This window comes from Manis javanica, chromosome 15 (genome assembly GCF_040802235.1).
Source record: "Manis javanica isolate MJ-LG chromosome 15, MJ_LKY, whole genome shotgun sequence".
Taxonomy (NCBI): Eukaryota; Metazoa; Chordata; class Mammalia; order Pholidota; family Manidae; genus Manis; species Manis javanica.
In genome coordinates, this window is record NC_133170.1 from 82506255 (window position 1) to 82530425 (window position 24171).

General features: G+C 56.3%; 3 long non-coding RNA genes across 3 annotated transcripts; 2 read left to right on the top strand and 1 right to left on the bottom strand.

Moving 5' to 3' along the window:
• Positions 1-1414: 1414 nt before the first annotated feature.
• Positions 1415-4854, top strand: LOC140846490 (uncharacterized). Its single transcript, XR_012125621.1, has 2 exons — positions 1415-3315; positions 3405-4854. It is a non-coding gene; the product is annotated as an uncharacterized lncRNA (long non-coding RNA).
• Positions 4855-5367: 513 nt separating this feature from the next.
• Positions 5368-6485, bottom strand: LOC140846489 (uncharacterized). Its single transcript, XR_012125620.1, has 2 exons — positions 5896-6485; positions 5368-5513 (listed from the first exon to the last, which is right to left on the bottom strand). It is a non-coding gene; the product is annotated as an uncharacterized lncRNA (long non-coding RNA).
• Positions 6486-20181: 13696 nt separating this feature from the next.
• On the top strand, positions 20182-23145 carry LOC140846539 (uncharacterized). The gene is made up of 3 exons (XR_012125730.1): positions 20182-20242; positions 22655-22687; positions 22805-23145. It is a non-coding gene; the product is annotated as an uncharacterized lncRNA (long non-coding RNA).
• The last annotated feature ends 1026 nt before the right edge of the window (positions 23146-24171 follow it).

A 24171-nucleotide genomic window follows, 5' to 3' on the forward strand; every position in this document is an offset into this window, starting at 1 on the left:
CTGAATTCTCTTCCCACCAACCACCACAGGCCTCAGTCTCTCACGCTGTCAGGCGTACAGTTCAGTGAACATGTGCAAGTCCATATCTCTGGGGAAAAACTAAAAATACAATATGGCAAGTGCCAGACACCATCCGGAGTGCTGAGACGCGTCATCCCACTTAACCCTGAGGGGACAGTTGGAATGCCCATTTTACAGACAGGTTAGCTGCTCAGAGAGGGTGAGAGCCTCGCCTAAGTTCACAGAGCAGGCAAGGGGACAGAGTGGGCATTTGAACCCAGAGCCCACCGGCTTCCTAAGCCCCACGTTCTCCTGCCGAAAAGGAACAAGTGTCTGCCCGGCTCTCCCCTGACACTCAGGAGCCAGAACCCCCAGCGCCCAGCTGCCGGAAACGATGACCTCAGCCAGCCTCCTCAGCTGGTTCGCAGATGGGAAAGCAAAGCGGCCAGCGACTGGCCCAAGGTCACGCTGAGCCCTGGATCTTGTCCTTATTCCCGGACTTGACTCTCCCCGACAGCCCCTGGGCAGAGCCAGGGAAGCTGTTCAGAGGTATCCCAGGGGAAGGCAGCTGGAGGGGGGGCGGGGGACGGGCTCCAGTGACGCAGTGGTGACGTGCTGGCGACAGGACTGTATTTCCCCCTTTTGAGAAATACTCTGGCATCAAACAAGTCCCGGGGGGTGGGGTGAGAGGCGCTTGGCCGTGATCTGGTTATAAGCCATCTGGAGGCCTGCGCGGACCAGAAAAACCTCTGCCCATTCAGCGTGGCGTCGTTCCCGGAGTGCGGTCACCCTGTTCCCAGGAGGCCCAGATGTGACGGGCGATCCAGAGAGGCAGCAGCTCTCCCGGAGTCTCAGAGCAGGGCAGGGGCATTCCCGCCGTGCCATTCCCGGCCTCTGCCCTGTGGGCCGCTCACCTGCCGCCCCAAAGCCTCTCGCATCATTGCATCAGCAGGGCAGCGCTCTGGCCCAAGTCACCATCATTAGGCAGGTGCTGTGTGCCAGGCACTGTGCTCGGGCTCCCGCCCGCACCCTCGTGCTACGTCATGCTCGCTGCTCTGCTGCGGGCTTGGACCCGTTACTGCTCCCTTCCTCCTGGGGGACTCGGGGGCCCAGAGGGATGTGACGAGGTCCCACAGGGATAGGACTGGAGCCAGAACTCAAAACCAGGCATCTGAGATCTTGGCCCAGGCCCCCACCCTCGGGACCAGGCTGCAGCTGCCACTGCTTCCTGGCACTTAAGTGACATCTGAGTATTACTCAAGCAGAACCATCCCGAATCCCGGCTGCCACCCACCCCCCGCCCTGCCCCCCTTTCCCCTCTGAGTTGGGGACCTGGACGAGGCAGAGCTGCAGGAGATTCCACCCGTTCCCTGGATGTTGGCCTTGCTCACCCACGGATGAGTCAGCTGGAATCTGTGGACACTCGGGGCTCAGCCCCGGTACCAGGAGCTGTCAGGAGGCAGGAATGCGCGGAATGCTGCGGCCAGCGCGCCTGCCCCCGCCTCCGGCCCTGCCGATCCCGAGAGAGGTTTGGAAGGTGAATGACACAGTGTTTGCTGAGGGTTTGGGGCTACAGGTGCACGCGAAGATGGAGACAAAGGCTGATTCTTTCCCGGGGGCTGCCGCTGCAGTTTCGCATCCCTCCCACGCTGTCCGCGCTCCGGGGCCGCAGGCTCTGCGCCCTGGGCTGCGAAGGGCAAGAAACCGCTGATTAAGGCAGCAAGGAGAAACAAACGTCCTGTGCTCCTAAAAAACGGAATGTGCAACCTCTCTGCCCAGCTCTGACTCAGCCTTGCAACTCTATCCGCCAGCCCAAAGCACTACTTTGATTTTGTCACTCGCTGGCTCTAATGCCTTTAATTCACCACCACACAGACTTTTCCAGCTCCTGCTCCGTGCAGGGCTCTGTCTGGGCGTGGGGTAGAAGCAGGCGGAGAAGGAGGTGACAGTGCTTCCCTTTCGGAGATTTTTTTCTAGATGGGGTTTCAGATCATAAACAAGTGGGCTTGTGATTACAAAACTTCATCAAGGTGGTGGGGACAGCAGACCAGGTCTAGGATAGAAATGGACATCAGGACATTTAAAATGGAATCCAGCCTTCAAAGTGTGAGCTGCCTACGTGGGTCACCCGCCTCGCCACCTTGGCTCATGCCATGTCCCCATCCAGCGTCCCTTCCCTCCTGCCTTTCCAGGGGACAGCAGGGGTGCGTCCCTGCCACCTGCGGCCCTTCTTGCCCGCCTGCCGCTTCGCCCCACGGCTAACGGATCATCTCCTCTCTCTCTGGCCCGTCTCCCCCTCAGGGGCATGACACACAGTTACCTCACATGCCACAGCGCTGCGTGGGGTTTCCCTCATGCACACGCGCCCCAGAACCTTTTATTTTGGCACCAGGCACTAGGGAAACATATAACACTTCTTGAGGAAATGGCCATCCCCCGACTCCAGTTGACTGGGAAAGGTGGGGAGGATGTGGGAATCCGAGCAAAGAAACCGGAACCGGGAGCCATGGATTCAGAAGGCGCATCACACACTCGCTGTTTAGGAAGGGGGTAAAACTGTTTGATCAGCCCCTCTTCCAGAAGTTCAGGCCCACAGATGCTGCTCTGATTACCTATCAAAATGAGCAAATGCCAGAATTCACCCAAGGCCTTGCTGACGCAGGGCATCAGAGAGAGAGAAACCACTGGGCTGATTATCTTGGCTTTATCCGCCACATCTGTTTTAGCTCAGCATATTGTTTTTCATCTTTAAAGAGATGTCTGCAGAGTTAGAGAATCTTAGAGCTGGAAAGGGCCTGAAAAGACCTCACATGTCACCTCTTCCCTTTGTAGATAAGGGTCCTGTCGCTCGCAGTTAGACCCTGGGGACTGCACCCTGCCTCTCAGCTCCCAGGCCCGAGCTTTTCCCGGTTTTCCAAGCTGCCTTTTGGGCCCTGCGGAGTCATTCCCACACTGGCCTCTGTTAGGCCTCCTTAGTACGAGGAGCTGGCTGTGGTCCTTTCTCACTCCCTTCCCACCACCTCACAGAAAAGGAGACCCCAGTCCAGGACCCACGGGGGAGCAGCTCTTCTCATCCTCTGGTGTCCTGCAATCGCCAGGCCCCCCCACAGGGGCGCAGCTCCCCGCCGCACATGATGTCATAGAAGAATGTCATTCAGCCTCCTGGCAGCACTGAGAACAAGAGGCCGTTTCTGGGAAATCGAGCACCATGAGTGCCGAGGGTCAGAGGGACGAAACCCCTTGGAGAGCAGGCATTCCCTGGGCACCCCTCTTCCTGAGGCCTCTGTTAGGACTGTCCCCTCTGCCCAGGCTGAGGTGAGAGTGTCTCAGAAGGTGCTTTGCATCTGTTCTGGAGGGGAGGGATTATTATTCCCACCTCATTCCTGATTTTCTTTTTTTAACAGATGGAGAAACTAAGGTCAGGGAGGTTAGGTTGCCTGCCCATGGATACCCAGCAAGTGAACAGCAGAGTGAGAATTTGGACTCAGGTCTGACTCCGAATCCCATCTCTGCACGGCTCCCCTCCGTGAGCCTCGGAGAAGCTGGAGGCATATCGAGATGCCCCTGCACGCAGGCTCAGGAACAGTCCCCCGGCCTGCCCAGGTGCCTGAAATCTCCCCACTGGAGTCATGTCCTGGTGGTCCCAGCCCTGGGGGGCCAGGGGCTCCTTTCTAACAGGAGAAGCCAGGGACGGGTAGGAGGAGGGTATACAAGAAGCCCCTCGGCTCAGGTTTGTTCCTGGCAGGACCCACCTGAGGCCTGACAGCAAGGCCAGGGGCGAGGCTTGGGACGCCTTGGGGCTGACGGGAGAGGGAAGCTGGCCCTGGAGAGGGAGGGCCTGCAGGTTGGCATGGGCAGGGCATGACGGTAGCCGGGGGGGAAGGAGGAGGCCCCCCTTAAGCCCCACAGAGCCGGCTCCAGGACAGGGACTGGAAGGGGCCAGAGTGACTAGGAGGCGTTAGTCAGCTGCGGAGGTTTATGAAAGGCGGGATTGTCCGGAGCCTCCTTACTCACCGGGCTGATTGGGTCGCCCCCAGAGCCCAGGAGCAGGGCCCATTTCACAGGGGACCAGGAACTCTGCACCCTCACTGCCCAGGTTGAATGGCCGGGGCTTCAGGGGCCGAGCCCGGGGGCCTGCCAGGCCTCACTGCTTGTGAGTCACAGCCCTCGGCTGGCAGGCTGAGCATCGTCGTTGTCCACTCGGTGGTGGGAAAATGCGGCCCGAGCCCTGACGGGGGGCCCAACTCCTCTTATGATAGAGGAAGCCCAGGGCTGATTCATGGGGTGCCTGCCCCAGATTATCACCCTGTGACTGGCTTCCCACCCCCTGAACATCTCAGAGTTGGAGTCACTCCTGGGGGGCTCCTGACGTTCACCCACCTACAGACCTCCGTCAGTCATTCACACATTCCTTTTGCTGGCTTTTTTTCCCCCCTGATTTTTATTCTCTCCAGTTGCAAAAGTAATCTAGTGAATACATTCAGCTTTAAAAAGGAAGGAAATTCTGACCTGTGCCACAACATGCAGGAGGCTTGCAGACACTGCAAAGGAAGCCAGTCGCGAAAGGACAAAGGCTGTAATGGGCCCACTTACAGGAGGATGTGTTTCCAGGGGACAGAAGATAGAACAGCGGCTGCCAGGGGCAGGAGGGAGGAGGGAGGGAGCCAGTGCTGAACGGTGTAGAGTTTGAATGTGGGAAGACGATAAAGTTCCAGAGACGGAGGGTGGCGATGGCTGCACAGCCATGTGAATGTACTTAATGCCACTGAAGTGTACATTTAAAAATGGTAAAAATGGCAAATTTTATATTATAGGTATCTCATCACAATAAAGAAACACAAGTCCCAATGATAATCTATTGTCAAGTAATGCATGAAAGTAAAAGGTACATGGGAGACATGTTCATCCCATCCTCTATTAACAGCTTGGACTATTTCAAGCATTTTTATGTTTCCACCCAGTCGTGTTCGTATGTGTACCAAGTCAGCCCTGAGGTAGGATGAGGGCGCGTCCCCAAGCGCCGGCCGCACTTCCGGCCTCTCTCTGAAGGACAACGTCACATAGACATCTCATTCCCAAAGCCCAGGTGCCAGGTCAGGGCCAGGAGGCAAGGTCACAGCCAGGGCCATAACCAGCAACCAGAGAAAATGTGGCTGGGCCAGGCTCGGCGCTCAGCCCTCACACACGAGCTCACTTCATCGCGCGCCGTCGTGCCAAAAGTATACTTTATGCTCAACCCGAAGCCTGTTTCGTAAGTGGAGACACAAAGGCCCTGAGAGTGCAGGAGGTGCCGGATCCCGTGGCTAGAGGGAGGTGGGCGGAAAGGTGCTTCTCTGCTGAGCCATGAGGTCGCAGCTCTAGACATGCAGAGGTGCCGTGGCTGCTGTGTGCCCTGCTCCTCGAGCAGGTGGTCATGTACAGGGCACCTGGCCAGCCTGTAGTAATTCCTTCATCTCTGGCTTCCCAGGACGAGGGTTCCTGTGGTCCGAGCACCGTTTGGTCTTCCTCAAGCCCTAGAACACAGTAGGTGTTCAACAGATATTCACAAAGAGAATAGTTCTCATTCACGTCTCTGTCTGATCTTTCCCCCACACCCTTGGGAGGTAGCCAATTAGGAAGTAAGATTGCTGCCGGTGTTAGTCATCTGGCTAGTGGGAGAGATGCAGTGACTTCCTCCTGGCCACAGGGCCGGCCTCTGCGCTGGGGCCCCGAGATTCTGGCTCCCTTCCCAGGCCTTTGCAACTCTGTGGTCAAAGCCTGGGCCCTGCTGGTACAGGACAGTGGTATTAATTGGGAGGAGGAGTCCTTTGAGTCATTACCAGCAATAATAATAATAATTGCAGTCGTGCTCACGTAAGCCTTGTGTCAATAGCACCAACGAGCTACTATTATTACCTCAGTTCTGCAGTTAGACCCAGAGAGGTTGAGCAACTTCATTATCACACAGCTGAGAAGGGCAGAGCCGGGATTCAGACTCCATCTGGCTCCAGGCCCATATGCCACATGCCACTAACATTTCAGGACCAATTCGTGTCCTCGGCTGGACCCCCCAGTGCTCCAGCACAGCCAGGGTGAGCCCGGGGGAGGGACGGGAGGGACGGGCTGGAATGGAAATGTCCACCCGTCCCCTCCTTTATTCTGTCACTGAGCCTCTGCTGAGCCCCACCTGTGTTCTCTGCTGCGTGCCTGGCGGAGGACGCGCCCCAACAGGATGGCTCCTCCCTGCTCCCACAGAGGGTTTGGCCTGGCAGGAGAGGCTGATGTCACAATTATGTGGTTAACTGTTCCATTAGTGTGAAGATGTGCCGCTGTGGGGGGCTAGGGGCTCTGCCAGCCGCTCACGGGCACAGTCCGGGACTGGGCACTGGGGAGGCTGTCCCACAGGGCTGGCGGCTCAGCTGGAAGCCAAAGGGTGGCTCAGGGCCCGGCCAGCAGAGTGGAAGAGCACCCCAACCAGAGGGCACAGCCTGGGCAGCGGCTCAGCGCTGACTAGGATGGAAAGACTGCTGTTGGGGGCGGAGCTGGAGGGCAGGGGTTGGGGGTTGGGGTGTCCTGGGAGGTGGCCAGCCCCAGCCTGCCCAACGCCTGAGGCCGGCCATACAGAATGAGGGCCACTGTAACTGCATTTACGTTCACTGTTAACCTTGGCAAGCCTGTGGGGATGGGACATCAGAAGGTCCTGTTCCTTCCCAGCCAGCTGGGCTTGGATGGGTCCCCCAATAAGCATTCACCCCAGTGCCGTGGCTGTGTGCAGCCATTTGCACTTGACAGCATGCTCGTTGTCCTCTGACCCTCACAACCACCTAGAGGGAGGAAAGGAGAGCAGGTGCCAGGCCCCTGCACAGCAGAGGAGACCGAGGCAGGAAAGAAGCAGTGTGCCTTCCCAGGTGCGCTGCCTCTGGCACACAGTCTGCGTTTCAGTCCTTGCTTCCACTTTTCTGCTTCGCAAGATGCACTTAATGGCACCCGAGTCTCTGGGTTGCCAGCAGGGTTACGTGACACAAGCCAGGTAAAGAGCTGATCAGATAAAGGCTCGAGGTTAGTGTCCAGGAAACGGTGGCTGCCATCATATCATCATAGCCATAATCACTACTCATGATTTCGCACTTGGCTTCTCCCCGGACACCTGCTCTGCTGTGTGCCGGGCACCGTGCCAGGTGCTGGGAGGCAGGGAGGCGTTGGATGCGTCCCCTGCTCCTAAGGAACTTACGGTCCAGCAGGGGAGACAGTTAATCAGCGGCCTGAGGCAGCCCGGAGTGCCCAGGGAGCAGCTGGCTGCACAGCAGGCGCAGCAGGCACAGCAGGGGAAGCCCAGAGGGGGTGGGCTTGAGCTGCCCTGAGGCAGCAGCCTGGACCCTGAGAGCGGGGGAGTGGGGGAGGATCTGGGGACTCCTGTAAGTGGCAGGGGCCCCTGGTTCCGGGGCAGACGAGCTGAGGCAGGTGAGCTAGTGAGGGGCACACCCAAAGGGCCTTGAATTGCAGGTCCATGTCCCGCAGTGCGTGGGCTGTCAGGTTGGAGACCCGCTGCCGGGATGATCAGTCAGTCAGCACCGCAACGACAAACGCAAGTCGTCAACTGCCTCGTTTGACAGAGAGTTTAACCAAGTGGAGTGGATCCTTCTCGACAATAGCATTTACTTGCAATTCTTTCCTAGTTATATGAATAAGTTGTAGACAATGCGGAAAAAGATTGGATGCAAACACACACGCACACACACAAGATCTAGTTCCTCCCCACCCCAGATCACCCTGGTTAACTTATCAGAGTGCATCTTTCCAGTCTTTTCTATTTGTTCCCTGAAAGGGCAGATTTCAAGGGCTGTGAGGGGAACCCCAGCGAGGTCGCAGGGCCCGGGGAGACCGGGGACAGCTTTCGGGGAAAGTGAGATTCCGACTCAGCCTTAGAGGAGGAGCAGGGTTTGGACAGGAAAAAAGACTGGGAATTCCAGGCCGGGGCCCGCGAGGCTGAGGCCCAAGGGCTGGGACGCGGCTAAAGAATAGGGCTGCCTGGCACCTACTCCCGTGCCAGCTTCTGTTCTCATGAGTACCACGTGCAACTCCTTTGGTCTTTCCAACACCCCATTTTAGGGTGAGGAAATGGAGTCACCCATACTCGCTGGCCAAGGTCTGGACCCAGGACCAGTTCAGTCCTGAGCCCAGGGGGCCACGAAGTGGGGCTGCTGGGAATGGAAACCCGTTCCTGGGGCCAGGACCCCGCTGAGCTCCAGTTGCATGCCGGGGACACGGGGGTGCCCTCTGTCCCTGTGAGGAAGGGGCACGAGGGGACCTTCCGTCCATCTGATCTCGTGCTGCTGTAGCTTTATCAGAGTGCCGCACGTCTTGACAATCGCCGCTGCCCATCTGAGACCAGGCTTCCCGGAGCAGGGCCTGCCGCCCTCAAGGAGATAAGACAAACCCGGTCATGTGCCTAGAACTGTCGGTGACGGAGCAGAAGGCACAGCAGGACCGGTGGTCAGCCCCACACTGGGACGGGGGCACCGCCTCTCTGGGCCTCAGTTTCCTCATTGTCCTGCAGAAGCAGTCACAAATGAAGCTGTCCTTTCCTGAGCTCGGCATCCAGCCAGCCTGTGGCCACCTTCCTCCTGGCCCTGTTCCCTGCCCAGGGGCCTCCCCTGTGCCCCAGAGGGCACTCCCTTTGCACCGCACCAGACACTAGGCTCTGCCGGACTGAGAGTTGAGTCGGACTTCAGTCCACCAACCTGCTGCTGGGGCTGATGGGCCCAGACACCCAGAGGATTCTTGTCCCGACTCCCATCTGGCAGCCAGCATTTGCCAGGCCCAGCTGAGGCTGGGTGAGAGGGCGGAGGGGAGGAGGGGAGGAGGGAAGCCCCGATGGGAAGGCTCTGATTTTGCCAGCGAAGCCTTCTGTGCTCTGGAATGCCAGGCCAGGGCAGTCAGCAATGCCAGTGAGGAGACTAGCCTCCAACAATAATGTTTTTCCCTGGGTTTTCCAGAAGGCATCAGCTGCTCTCTAACTCAAGCCATCAGGAGGGGGCTTACATGTGCTGAGTCTCGAAATGCCTGTAGAAAGAAAACTGCTCCCCATGCCAGACAAGAGCTGGCCTGGATGAGGGCTTTGGCCAAGGGGCCCCTGGAAGGGAGGCTGTGAGCGCCTCCCTGGGCCCCTCAGGTCCAGCCCAGGCCCTTACTGGTGCTCCGCCTGGCGTGCAATCACCACTGCTTGCTCCCCCGCATCCACAGGCCCCCCGAGACCGAGAGGCACTGGGCATTAGAGATCGTCGCTGTGGTTGTGGTTCCCATTGCACAGCACGTTGTATACCAGCACCTATGCTCAGTACTTTACATCCGCTGTGCCTGTTCCACAGGAGAGAATAACGAGGATCAGCAAGGTGAGAAGACCCTGCCCACACTCCCCCAGGGGCAGTCGGGTCCAGTCTGCCTCCAGGGCTCCACTGCTAATAGAAGACGGAGGGCTCACCGCTTCACACCCTCCAGGACGGCCAGGATTGTAAAGCCAGGTGATAACAAGTGCCAGCCAAGGTGTGCAGAATCAGAACCCTCATACACTGCTGGCGGGAGTGCAAAGGTACAGCCACTTGGAAAACAGTCTGGAAATTCCCTGAACCATGAAACGTGGTGTTCCCAGTGACCCAGCAATTCCACTCCTAGGGATCTGCTGAAGAGGAATGAAAACATGCACCCACACAGAGGTCTGTGCAGGAACGCTCATAGCTGCATTCTTCGTAACAGCCAAAATGTGCTCTGTCCATACAAGGGAATATTATTAAACTATGAAAAGGAATGAAATTCTGATACATGCTTCAGTATGGATGGACCTTGGAAACATTATGCTAAGTGAAAGAAGCCAATCACAAAAGTCCATGTGTTATATGATTGCATTCACAAGAAATGCCTAGAATAGGGAAATCCACATAGACAGAAAGGAGATTAATGTTTGCTCAGGGTTGGTGTGGGCGGGGGTGGAGGGTAGCATGGAGGAGAAGAATCATAGACAAGGGGCACAGGCTTTCTTTTTGAGATGATCCAAATGTTCTAAAACTGGCCCTGCTCATGGTTGCGCATACCCATGAGGGCACTGAAAACCATTTAAATAGGTGAATTGTGTGGTGTGTGAATTCCATCTTTATAAAGCTGTTTGAAACAGAAAAGATTTATGGTACAGCTTTTAAAGAGCTCACAAGCGGAGGAAAACAGCGAAGAAAACAACTCCATTCATGACACCACTAAGCACAGGCTGGGGTGAGGGTGAGCGGGTCTGGCCAAGCACAGGCATTTAAGTCCTGGTGTGAAAGTAACGAGTTTCCCACATGAGGCCATGTTGGCAAAGTGCTATGGGAAGAGAAGGGAACCTCTCTCAGCCTAGGAAGCCGGGGTAAAGGGAGAGGTAATGCAGGGAGGCTTCCTGGAGTAGGTGACACTGGGCTGTGTCTTGAAGGGTGAGGTGGGCGGGAAAGTGAGGGGCAGAAAAGATGTCACAGGGGACGGGGCAGAGGCACACTTGGGGACTGTCCTGAGGGGCTGGGTGGGAGCTGGGGCAGGCTGAGAAGATTCCTGCCCCTCTCTGGGCCTGGATTCCACCAAAACCCTCCCAGCCCTGAAGCTGTGAGTCCGTAAGGCTGAGACTGAGGAGGCAAAGTGACGACAGGTGGGAGGCCCAAGGAGAAGGGCCCTCAGGGGTCAGGGCCTCTCAGACTTGAGCTTCCCAGCCTGGCCCAGCAGGGTGATACCCTCCTGCCCAGGGGTCACAACCCCCTTGGCCTGCTCAGGAAGCACAGTGCCTGCGCAGAAATCGAAACAGAAACACAGGTGTCTCTCCCTGGGCAGATTCCAAGAAAGAAAAGAAAGTGGCTTCTCAGGGCCAGAACCCGTGAGCTTTGAAGGGAGGAAGGAAACCGGAGGCGCGAGAGGAAGCCGGAGAGGAGGAGGTGAGGGCAGGAGGCAGCTGCCCCGGGTGCAGGCCCGCCGCTGGGTTTGGTGAGCCCAATCACGGGCAGCGTCCAAGAGGCCGAGGAAGAGTGTGCGGAGAAGAGCAGGCCCTGGGACGGTGGGGTGCTTCCCGCCGACGGCGCCAGCCCGACACGGTCCTCCTCCGCACCGTGGCCCCCTCACCCGCTGTGGCTCTGGCATTTATGGCCCTGAATTTGTAGCCAGAGGATCTGGGTTCAGCCTCTGGCCCTCTGTGTCTTAATTGTGGTCTCTGCCCCTCGGTTTGTTCATCTATAAAATGGGATCGCCATTGCTGCCCTGCCTCTACCGTCAGCAAAAAGGGAGGAAGACAGCCATAGGCATGACAAAACCTGGCCAGCTATGCAGATGTAGGGGACGGGCAAGCAGTGGACGCGAGGCCGCCACTCCTGGACTGTTCCATGGAGTGTTTTCACCTCTCCAAAGCAGCAGCCCATCTGCTACCTCCTCCGGGCATGAAGCACGGAGCCAGGAAGGGCAGGGGGTCCTCCTACCCAGGGCAGGAGACGGAACGCAGGCTCAGAGCAGCCGCATGACCAAAGCATCATGTGACAGGCAGGAGACACAGGGATGCTGGGCTCTGTGGACGCAGACCCCACCGCCAGCAGGCCCTGCTCTCCACTGGCCTTACTGGCTTCCTGCGGGGTAGTGAGCTCCCCTGAGAGGTAGGGGCTGCTCAGGTGCAGGCCTAACCAACCAGGTGCCCGAGAGCTCAGGGAGCAGTGGATTCTGAGGGCACTGAGCCTTAGGCTCCCCAAACTCTGTGCACCTGGCGTCCTTTGAGGCGGGAGCCATCCTTGACACCTCGCGTCTCTCCCCACTAATGCCAGCAGCACCATCCTCCCCACCCTTTGTGACAATCAAAAATGTCTCCAGACATTGCCAAGTGTCCCCTGGGCACAATCACACCCCCCTCCCAGTTGAGAACCGCTGGCTTTAGATGACCTTGAAGATGCCCTGAGGTCCCATGATTCTGTCATTCTCAACAAGGAACCACAGGAATCGCTGTCATTTTCTCGAGCCCCTGTGGCCTGCCTGAGGTTAAGCACCTTACACGCATCATCTCAGTCAGACGACCTGCCGTGGCCGGTCTGCTTCTCACACCACCGGCCCCTGCTCCTCTGCCTGGCTCACTGCTCCAGTCCCTCCTGATGCCCTGGATTGTGTCACACCCCCAGGAGTCCCTCCCTGCCTCTGTCTCATTCATGCCCTCCTTTTTCTTATCCAGCACCCATTGCTCCGCTAAATAGCACAGCATCTGAGTGTCTCCATATCTGTCTTCCCACTGGACAGCGGGCCTCAGGAGGCCACTTGGGTCTGGTACACCTCTGGTCCCCACACAGTAGGCCTCCAAACGTGCACCGAAGGAGCCAGGCAGAAATGTCAGCTGGGGGCATCGCTGACCTGACCCAGTCAGTGGAGCTGCCCACCACCCCGTGCTGCTCATGTGACCCCTAAACGTCCCCTTGGGAAGCCACCTGCTGCCCAGTGGCTCCCTGGCTCCTCCTGAGCAGACACCAACTGGTGCCCAGACAGCCAGCCCCACAGGAAGGACAAGGGGCGGGCTGTGTGGGCAGGACCCTCCCCTGCAGGAGGAAATGACCTGGATGGGGAGCGTGACCGCAGACTCGTTCAGCGAACCCCAGGTCCCCATGCAGGTCCCTTCTTGCCCCAAGCTGGAAGGAGGCCACTTTGGGATAAACAAGGGAAGCCCAGTCAAGCCCTGGCCAGGGACGGTCAGGGCATAGGGCGTTCCTGTTACCTGGGTTCTCTGATTGAGTGTGTGTTGTGGCACAGATAGTGGGATCTGGCGGGGCCCCATAACCCGACCCCCAGTGGGCAATCATCCAGGCAACCTCCGCTAAGTCACCCCAGTGCTCAGGGCCTTAGGGATTTCTTTTGCAAAATGAGGAAGATGTGAGCTACATTGGTGGCTTCCGAGCTCTTGTAGGTGTTTTATTTTGTTTTTAGAGAAAGAAGCCCTCCTTGTTAAAGGCAATACCCCAACCTGTAAAGCCCCGAGCTCGGCCTTTCTTGACTGTTCAATTCCCCACCTCACCCCAAAACATCCCTTCCCCACCCCACAGGGCTCCTCAGGGCCCAGTCTGAAACCCCCAGGGATTTCTTTGAGGCCCTTCCGGCTCCCGTGGCCTGCAGTTCTGCAGCTGGCCCGACTGAATGGTGACATGCTACCAGCGTAACGGGGGGAATGCTATGTGGCTCCCCTCAGAATCTTGCAAGGCCTGGGGGATAGCTGTGAGTTGGGCTACCCTTGAATATGCTGAGATGGCAAATTCTGGTCATCCAAGTATTCTGCTTATTTATGAGGGTCCCTGGATAAACAGGAATTCACAGTACCCCAAAGATAAACTTCCAGAACTCCTTACCCCAGAAAGGGACAGAGGCCAAGGATGTGGGCACCCCTAGGCAGGCCTGGCTGTGTTTGGATGACAGAGCCCAGCACAGAGACACCAGGTCAGACCCCAGCTGGACAGCCGCAGCCACAGCCCTGGGGAGCAGCTCTCATGACGCTGCAACTCTGAAATGCCACACCAGCACTTTCTCCTCCCTCCAACTGGGAAACTGAGGCTCAGAGAGGTAGAGTCCCTTGCAAGGGGCTGAAGCCAGAGTTCTCAGCTCCACTGTTGGGGGCCTCCCATCCCACCCATGACATGGCCGTGAGCCAGCCCAGGCTTGGCCTCCTAACCTGGAAACGGGGGTGTTCGGCTGAGCATGCCTCGCCTTCCCCACGTGTGGGCTGTGACTGCTCCGGGCCGGGGATCCAGTTAGATGCTGATAATAGAGAAATGAACAACGACATGGCTCATCAGTGGGCCAAGGGGCCAAGAGTTAATTCTGCCCGAAAGCTGGTGGGTGAGCATTTGGAGGTTTAATTGACAGGGGTGTCTGAGCCCACTTGGAGGCTTAGTTAAGTGGCAGAGAGAGGTGGTAGGGAACAGCATTTCCTCCAGAAGGAACAACCTGTGCTAGGGCACAGAGGCATGAGGGAAGGTCTCGAAGGATTCCCTCAGCTCTAACCACAAGTGGGCCATCAAGGGATCGTGAGGGAGGAAGGGCAGTCATCTCAGGATCAATACCTCAGAGAAAGAACAGGGGTCCTCCTTCCAGAGTCAGATGTTCAGGCTTCAGAGGCCCTGGGCTGCCCATGGGCACGTGTCTGATAATCACGAGAATCTCTGAGTCAGTTCTTGCTGGAGTTAAGAGAGCGCTCCTGGAATCGGGTCGGTGTCCCACGGCTGCCATACACAGTGCCACAAACCGGGGGACTTCAAACAACAGGCATTCCTTCTCTCACAGCTCTGCAGGCCAGACGTTATTGGCAGGCAACGTGTGGGCAGGGCCGCGCTCCCTCTGCGGGTGCTGGGGCGGCTCCTTGCCTGTCCCTTCAGGTGGCTCCAGGCCCCCGGTGGCTGGTGACTGCATCACCCCAGCCTCTGCCGCCTTCACGTGGCTTCTCTGGGTGTCTCCAATCTCCCCCAACCTTTCCCTTAATCAGAACATTTGCCACTGGACTTGGGGCCCCTGGGGTAATCCAGGATGATCTCATCTAGAGGTCCTTGACTTAATTAAATCTACAAAGACATTTTTTCTAGCTTAAGTCACATCGGCATGTTCTGGTATGTTGACATATCTTCTGGGGATGGGGGGACAGGGCATTCCGCCCACTACAGGGATCAGCCATCCCGCAGCCTTGTTTTGAGTTTGGGGATGCTGAGGCTTAGCTAGAAAAACGCTCTTGCCTACGGCTAGCCAGTCAGTGACAGAGCTGACATAGGGACCCTGGTATTGATGTCACCACTGCCACAGCATAACATGCATCTCACTAAGCAAGGGCCAGGCATTGTCTGTGTTCTGCATCTATCAACTCAGAGTGACCCCATTCTACAGAAGAGGAAAGAGGCACAGAGAGGTCCAGGAACTAGCCGAAGGCCACACAGCCAGTCCGTGGGCCTCTGCCTGCCCCTGGGACCCCATGTGTCTCCTGATATGTAGGGGTTAGTTTACTTGTGTGAGTGTCTGCTGTGGAGTGGTCCTCTGTGCAGCTCCGAGGCCTTGGGGGAGTAGAACATGGGTGTGTGGTCTAGCTAGGGAGACAGGCATATTCAAGATCATTTCTTAGAATGCAGGGGAGATGCCAGCCTGGGGATGCAGGGAGAAATCTCACAGGAAGAGCGGCCCACACTAGGAGGCCCTCTGAGGAGGAATGAAATTATACAGAGGAAAAAGAATGGAAAGGATGTTCTAGGCATGGGGACTAGACACACAGAAGCAGGGAGCTGAGTGGGTGCGGCATGTCCTGGAGACCACACGCGCTTTGGTTTTGCATAAAGCAAGAAGGGATGGAGGCTGAGGCTCAGGGGTGGGCAGAGCATGGGCTGAGGCTTTGAGCTTCGTTCTGAAGATACTGGGGAGCTACTGAGGGTTTCAGGCAGGAGCTACATTGGTTGATTTGTGTTTTAGGAAGATTAGTTGGGCCCCAGCCTTGACTCAGGCCCCAGGCCAGGCCTAGTGTGGCTGGAATAGGATGGGGTGTCTCTGCAGGGACCCACCAGTGCCCTGCACCTGCAGTGTCAGCTCTGGTACCTAGCTTGTTAGGTGTGACATGAAATTGAGATTTGGGGCAAGAGGCCCTGGGCCCAGCTGACTGCCCTCCTTCTCCCTTCTGTTCAAGGAGCCCAGATCTTGCTGGAAGACTCGGGGTGTGGAAGAGAAAAGGGGTGCAGACAGAATTTAGTCCTGTGCCAGACCTTCACTGGGGAGGCAGGTGAAAGCTTCCAGAAAAGATGCCTAACAGGACAATAAAGGAAGCAAGCAAATCGGCATTGTCCAGACAGTGTCCACAGAATGTAGTCCTGGAAGGTCTGTGGACATGCTGCCCGCTCCACTCCCATCTGATTGTCCTAAACGCTCTGAGAAGTCCTGCAACAAAGACATCTTTTTTATTTTGGTTAGCCTAGTTTTTCCCAAACTTTTTTGGTACAAAGTCCTTTAATGCTCTGAACACCAGTGAGCTTCCCTTGAGGATGGAAAACCATGGAACCCACTTTGGCCATGCTGGTGCAGAGGAAGGAGCACTGGACCAGGAGTCAGGTGGCTCAGGTAGAGTCAGTCCTGGTAGGAACACCCACTACTTCACTATGCCTTCATTTCCTCCTCGCAGCCCCATTTAGGCAGCTGTCTTCTGCATGACAGTGACAGCATGGCCCCTATGAAAAGGAAGCTGGGTAGTCACCCTGGCACCCTAGCACCTGGCACAGAGGTTTTGGGTGAAAACATGAATGAAAGTCTAGAATGACACCTGCCAGTCCAGTGAGGTTATTATGAAATTAAATACATGAATATCTACCAGATGAATTTGGTGTGAGTTAATTGTATAGCCCTGTCCACATGTAAGGGGCTTTTTTCATACATGCACTGCAGTCCAAGGGGCCCTACCCCCAACTGACTTGCCATGCACCTGGGATTCCACCATCAGTCACTCATTTGCCTTAGGGGGCTGAAGACCCCGATCACAATGTAAACAGGTGACCTAGTGCTGTCTGTAGGGGCCACCAGCACCCCTGACATGATGCCATTCGTTGGTAATTTGTTCGTCAGATTAATCCGCTCCTGGTGGAAGAACTCAGAACTGGGAGGCTTCCAGGCAGAAGAGGGAATGTGGGACATAAATCGAGGTTGCTGGGGGTCCTGGGGATGCAGGGAGCAAGGTGGGGGCTGTAAATCAGTCTGGACGGCTGTCGTACTGCTCCTCAGCTGTTGCTCCCATCCAGACGGGCCCGCACTCTGCTCTTTACCCCCTGGGACATCCGGTCAGGACGTCCTCGGAGAGGATGGCCAAGGCTCGGAGTAAGCCTCTGGCGCACTTGCCCGGGACTGCCAGGCAGCCCAGGGGGTCTGAGCTGTGCTCTGCAGGAAGCCCATATGGCACAACCCTCCCTGTCCTCCAGCCCGGCCCCTGGGGTCAGGCCAGCTCAGCCAGCTCCGGGCTCAGGACAGGACACTCCTGGGAATGGATACAGGAAAACAGGAAGGGAGGTAGCTGCTGGCCACGGGCAGGGGCAGGGCTTTCCTGCTCCCCCTCTCTCCACCCTAGACACCCCCACATTTCCCATAGGTGGCAGCCCTGCTGGCTGGTGACCCCTCCTCTCCAGATCAGAGGGTGACATGAACGCATCTCTCTCAGGGGTCATAATGCAAAGGGGTTTTGGGGAAACATTGCCTCTTGGCCAGAGCTGATCCATTCCTGCCCTAAACAGCCCCGGCATCCCAGAGGCGGCAGTGGGTGGGGAAACTGAAGTTCTTCCCTCTCAATTAGTTCTCCGTTCAAATGTCACCTCCCCGGCCACCCACCTCTGCCACAGCCTCATCCTTCCATCCGGGGCATTTCCTCACCTGCTGACATCAGCTTATTTGTAGCCTCCATCATCTCTCAGTCCACCTCAAAGTGAAGCCGTGTGATGGTGGGTCCCTCTCCCAGCAGCATCTAGCACATAGTAGGCAATTAATAAAAATTTGGTGAACAAATGAAGCAAGTAAAGACTGAGCCCAGAGAGAGGAGAGGACTTTGCCAGTCACTCAGAAATTAGCAAAGAGCCAGGCCTAGAGCCCAGGCTCCCATCCCCCCAGGCCAGGGCTCTGTCTTCTTCCAGGCTGTTCCCCAGGATGACTGGGGGTACCCACTTTCTTCTGTACCTGTCTCCTCTATCCACTGCCCCATGAGAGGCATTTACTCCACGGGCTCCAGCCCCACACTCCACCACCCTGAGGCAGTCATGTCCCGACAGGGACCAGGGCTCAGCAAACTTTTTCTGTAAAGAGTAAGATATTATTTCAGGCTTTGCAGACCCTAAGATCTCTGCTGCAGATGCTCGACTCTTGTAGCACAAACAGCAGCCAGGGACAATATGTAAATTATGGGCCCAATAAAGCTTTATTTGCAAAAGCAGACAGCAGGACAGATTTAGCAAATAAAAATCCAGGCTATCCAGTTAAATTTGAACTTCAGTGTCCTGTGTTTAGTCTACAACCCTAGGCTGATGGGCTGTAGTGTGCTGATCTCAGCATAGATTCTGGGTTGGCATTTTCCTGGAGTGACAGTGAAGAGAATCATCACAGAATGCCTGCCGGGTGGGTGGCACTGGGGCTGGGCACCTTCTGTATGTGATCTACTTTCATCTTCCCAGCAGCCCTGTGAGGTAAGATGTGGGGTCCCTACTTTACACACAAGGAAATGGGGACTCGAAGGAAAGAAAGGACCCCACTTTCCTATAGCTGGTCAGGGACAGAACCAGGAACCAAAGCCAGGTGAGCCTGGCCCAAAAGTCTGAGCTCTCTTAAACCAGTCTCATTTTATTTGGTGAAAACCAAAGCTCAGAGAGGTGAAGGAGCATGTGTAGGGCACACAGCAATGAGGAGGGCTGCCTGCACCAGGTGAAGGCTTTCTGGCTCCCCACCCTCCAAGCCTTCCAGGGGCCACCCACAAATTCGTGTATGAACTTGTGTTATTGTTGACCCCTTGGGTCCCCTCCCATGTGTGCCTGTGTGTGCGTACATGTACACACACACATGTGCAAATAAGACCTGAAGCTGAGTCAGTTTCTGGGGAGCTGGATCATCTCTGGCTGCAGATTGGGTGCGGAGAGGTGACGTGTTGATTAATGGATTGATTTTGACCAGCGTTTCTCAGCCTCAGCACTGCTGGCCTTCAGGCTGATGATTCTGGGCGGGAGGCTTGTTCTGTGCACTGTGGTATCCCTGGCCTCCTCCCAGTAAGCATCTTACCCTCCAGTTGTGTATGACACCCCGAAATGTCTCCAGAGATTTCCAAATGTCCTGGGTGCAGTGTGGGGAGGGTTGAGGCAAAATAGCCCCCTGATGGAGAATACTGATTTTTGACTGACTCAGAGATCTGAACTTCTCAAGGGTCTCCCAGGGGACCCGTGCTCACCTGCCCGCCAGAGGCCCTAAGCCTTTGTCAGAAACATTCTGGACACCTCGGATGGTACCACTGGGAAACCCTAATAATCAGAAGAAATGGTTTGCCTTGACCAAACTGTCATAAAAGTCTGTGAGCCCAGAACGAATCTGTTGCTGCAGACAAGCAGGTGATGCTGGAGACAGACACCCCGGAACGCCTCAGTGCCCAGATGCCCCAGAAGACCTCAGTGCCCAGATGCCCCAGAAGGCCTCAGTGCCCAGAGCACCCCAGAGCTTGTCCAGCGGCCTCTCTGGGCCTGTCTGTACCGACTCCCTCGGACTCCGGGGTAAGTGGGGGTCTGCCAGACCTGTGTTTCCACTTGGCCCCCCCAGCTCTGTTTCCCCAACAGGTGTGTAGGGTCAACTCCTGAAGGCTCCTCAGAAGGAATGAAGTGGAGGGAACAGGGGGCCCAGGGCTGCTATCAGGGGAGAAGGTTTGGACACAGGACTTGGAGGTGCGGGAATCCTACCACATGGGTGGCTGGCTTCTTTGCAGCAGGCTGGTCTGGTGGAGAGAATGACCTCAACTGCTTGGAAGAGCCCTTGGTGGTTGCTGGGGTCTGGGGTCGGGGAGGGGTCCCAAGGGCCAGACAGAAAGGAGCTTGGGGGCTGAGAGCACCTCCCCCCAGCCGCCTGGCTGCAGCCCAGCATGGCTGCTTGTGGTCTGGCCTGGGTGCAGGGGACAGACCTCCCCCGTGGCTGGCACCCGCTCAGCGGCCTCCTCCCAGCCACAGGAGGGAAAGTGAGAGGGGTTGACTTGGGGCTGACCTCACACTCAGCTCCCCCTCCTCCAGCGGCTCCCTTGGGGGTTCACTGCTGCTGGGAAGCAGGACCTCCCAGGGGTCACTGGGGGGAGTGAAGGCAATGAGAGGATGCCACGGGCTGAACTGAGTGGGGGGCACTGGGGACTAGGTCCCCAGCCAGGGATCAGGGGTGGGCACTGGGGAGATGGACAGGCCCCCCATCCACCCCAACACCTCCTCTGCTGCCCACGGAGCTCTGAGGTTTTCCCTTAGGAGGGTCACCAAGGGGAGGGCTTTCAAAAGTTCTGGAAATGACTCAAGAATGGATGGTCCTTGATGGGCAGGGTAGGGAGAGGCGGAAGGGACCTGGCTTTTCATGAGCTACCTGGCCACTCACCCTACATGCCAGGCATTACTGTATCTACTCGCCCACGGAGGGCCACGGGACAGATGAGGAAGCCGGGACACAGAGAAGCCAGGAGACTTGCCTGAGCTCCCCCAGCTGGGAAGGACAGAACCAGATTCAAACCCAGGTATGTCAGAACCCTGACCTATGCTGGGTGTTGCGGGTCAGCACTTCTCAGACTCCAATGAACAGAATCCCCTGAGAATCACACGGAAATGCAGATTCCAGTGCAGCCTGTCTGAGCGGAGGTAGTGGCTCTGCATTTCTTAGCTCCCAGAGCTATGAGCATGGCTGGTCTATACTCTGCTCATCTTGCATAGGGTAACACGGTAAGTGCCTGGCTGAGGCCTTCGGTAAATGGAAGCTGTTATTTCTACTACCTGTGTAAAGTACCTACAGTGTACCCTGTGCATAGAAGGGGCTCAATAAATAGTAGGTAGCATTTTTTTGTGACACATAATCACAGAAAGGAAGAGCTTAGTAAATTCTAGAGTCCTATGCAAACATATCACTGGAGCTAAAATGTACTTTGGAGAGTCAAACTGAAGGAGTCCAGGAGGACTTCATAGAAGAGGTGACATTTGAGCTGGGCCTTGAAGGACCAGAAAGCAGTTTCCACCTAGAGAAGGAGGGAGGGCATTCTAGACAAAGGGAAAAGGCAGAGCACAGGTGTGGAGAGGCAGACGGATGTGACGTTTACCAGACCCCATGGCATGGCTGTGATCAGAGGGAAGAGTGCCAGAGGGAATGAGAAGGTCTAGCTGGGCGGGACCAGCTACATGATTTGCAAAATGAAAATGCAGGGCACCTTGGAGGAGGCTAGAGGGGTGTGTTGGAGGCCTCTGGCTGCTGTCACACATGGCCACAGACTGGGTGGCTTCCAAGAGCAGACATTTGCCCTCTCACAGCTCTGGAGGCCGGAGTCTGGAACCGAGGGGCAGGCAAGGCCGGGCTCTGTCCCAAGCTCTGCCCGAGCTCTGGGGGCTACTTCCCTGCCTCCTCCAGCCGGTGGCCCCAGGCACTCCTTGGCTTGCGGCTGCCTCCCTCCAAACTCTGCCTCCACCTTCACAAGCCCTCTTCTCTTCTTTCCTGTGTGTCTCTTGTAGGGTCACTTGTCCTTGGATTTAGGGCTCACTCTGATGGCCCAGGAAGATCTCACCTGGAGCTCATTAACGTACTTAGATCTGCAAAGACTCTTTTTCCAGATACGGATGCGTTCACGGGTTGCAGGCCCTAGGACATTGCTCTTATCTTTTCAGGGGCCACCATTCAACCCCCATAGCAGGCGAAGCCGGCATGCCTCTCCCCTAAATGAGACCGGGAGAGCAGGCCGCGAAGGGTGCCGGGAGCTCTGTCCGTGGCTGCCCGAGTCTGGCTTTGGCCTGTGACACACTCTCCGAAGAACCATCCTTCCGGGGAGCTGGGAGGCTTCCAGCTGGCCCCTGGGGCAAGGAGGGTGGGGCCTGGGCAAGCAGGTTCCAGGAGAAAGCCTGCTGACAGGCAGAGCCCTTCCTGGCTTTGATTCATTGACTGTCGGGGCGAGAGCTGGACCGAGCTTCTTGGAATGACAAAAATGCCTCACACATATTTTCCTCCCAGCCAGCGGTTTTGTTCTCAGCTAGCGGAGAAGGTCTGTCTGCTCTGCCCAGCCGGCTCAGACCCCCATCCCCTCATCCGTCTGCGGCTCCCTCTGCGCCCACCCATCTTTTCCCCAGAGGCACCCTCTCTTCACTGTCCCGTCATTGAGGCTGGAGTGGGCAGGGCTTGACCACGTCCTCATAATTGAAATATTTGGCCCCTGAAGTGAGGCCAAAGCAGGGTGGTGCTTCCCCCAAGTCAAAGGATGGATTCAATCTGGGCTCTGCTCAGGCAGGAGGGGGTGCCGGACATGTCCTGCACACTCCGTCTAGCAGACAGCAAAAGCCTCTGTGCTGGGCCCCAGCGGACCTGTGTGGCCTTGGCCTGAGGCAGGGGCAGAGACCCAAGGCCCACTGATCCCCAAATCCCTGCCTCTGGCATGGTGCTATCTTTCCCAAACCCCTCCTGCCAGGCACCAGCTGAAGTCACCCCAGACCCACAGAATCTTCCAGAAGGAAAGAAACCATCTGAGGTCCCTTCTGTAGGTGTATATACATCAAGAAAGAGGTTTTTCAAAGTTCTGGAGACAGGAGGTGCTTCTGAGGCATATGTAGACCCTGCCTCTCCCTCCGGACTCAGGAGTCCTCTCCTAGGTAGGACCAAAGCCCCATTTGTGCCTGTGTCATTCTGGGCTCTTGTAGAATTCCCTTGTGGGCTGCACTGGCTGCTGGGCATCTGATATTCTGCAGTGTGCTGTAGAAACAGCCCCTAGGAATGCACTGGCCACAGGTGGGGCCCATCACATCACTCACTACCCGCTGTGGGTCCCGTAGGGCGAAATCCCCTCTAGAACCCAATCCTGGGACTGACGTGTTTTCCCTGAGGCTCGAGAAAGCCTCTTCCTTTCTGCCTATGAGAATTGCATAACAGATCACATTTCCCTTTTCTCTTTAACTGCCAGGAATCTCGGAGCCAACTCTGAAGCTCAGCCATGGTAATTATGTGACCCTTCAGTGATCTGAAACATTTATTTTCTTTTTTTCTGAGGTCTTGGTTTTCTCAGTCTGTTTATATCTTCTCTGATGCTGATTCTCCTTATCTCTTTTATCAGTGTTTGCATTATGTGCCTTCTGTTGCAAGCTACTTCGCATGCTGTTTAGAACAAAGAAGACTATAAATAGGGAAATAAACATATTGTGGTTCCATCGTGACATTCACTTTATTGCTGAAAATATGGTTGTTGGGTATGATAAAGTGAATTCCCCTTCTGCATATCTGACTTAGGGCAGAGGTGGCCTGAGAAATTCTCTCCACTAACCCTTGAGCTTCTTGGTATAAAGCCCGGCATAGAGAGGCCCTTACCCATCCTGACCAGGCAAGTGAACAGAAGATGAACATAAAGATGAGCAAATATAAAGAGTCCGTCACAAGCTGAGTGATATCAGGATGGTCCCTGAGCCTCCCGGGGTCTCAGTTTCCTCGTCTATAAGATGGACACAGTAATCTAGTCCCACCCTCAGAATGGTTAGGAACATCTAACAATGGGTGAGTTCGTACTTTGTAAACTGTAAAGCGTGGGGCCGTGACAGAGTTTGTGCACCCAGCAGGATGGCTGCTGAGAAGCACCCTCTTGGGAGGGGGTTCCTCTCCCTGTGCTGTGAACTCCCAAGAGCCAGAATGGGAGAAGACTCAGACGGGGATCTGGAATGCCCCTGGCTCTACAGAGTCCCCGAGGTCAGTATGTGTCTCTCCACGGGGCTCCTCCAGGCCAGGGCTCAGGGTGCTGTCAGAGGAGCCATCAGCTGGAGGTTTATCCACCCTACTCACCCCTTTCCCATCAGCCTGGGCCCCCCACCTTGGACGGAGCTGTTCGAGCCTCTTTTCTGCATTCCCTGAGGGAGGGGACCCCCTTTCCCTGCAGAGGGGAGACCAGTGTCTGTGACTCATTCTGCTCTCTCCATCCCGACCTACAGATGGGTGGGTTGGGTCCTGATTCACGCAGCACTTCCATCTCCCTGTTCATGGGCTCTTTTTGGCAGTCTTGTGGAGAAGACAGGACAGCATTCATCACCCATTCCTCTTACAATTTCACAGATAAGGGAGCTGAACTCACCCAGGAGGGTCACGGGAGGTCGCATGTGGTGGAGCCACCGAGGCCCCAGACCTCAAGGGCGGGACCTTCCCGGCAGGGCAGACAGCCTGCCTTCCTCCCAGAGACCGTTTTCACCTCTTACCGGGAAGGTGACCCAATAACAAATTAACTGTTCTTTGTTCTCTCTGGCCAGGGCAGGGCAGGGCAGGAGCACCTGCCCTCTGCTCAGGGGCAGAGGGCTTCCCAGGCAGAGGCAAGGGGGAGGCCGGCCGACAGCCCGGCCCTGCGGGGCGGCGATAAGCCTCTGACGTCCCCAGACTCCCCTCATTTCTGCACTTCAGCGTTTGTTTTGTTTTCCTCTAGTTTCCTAGTAGAGGTTTCTTCTG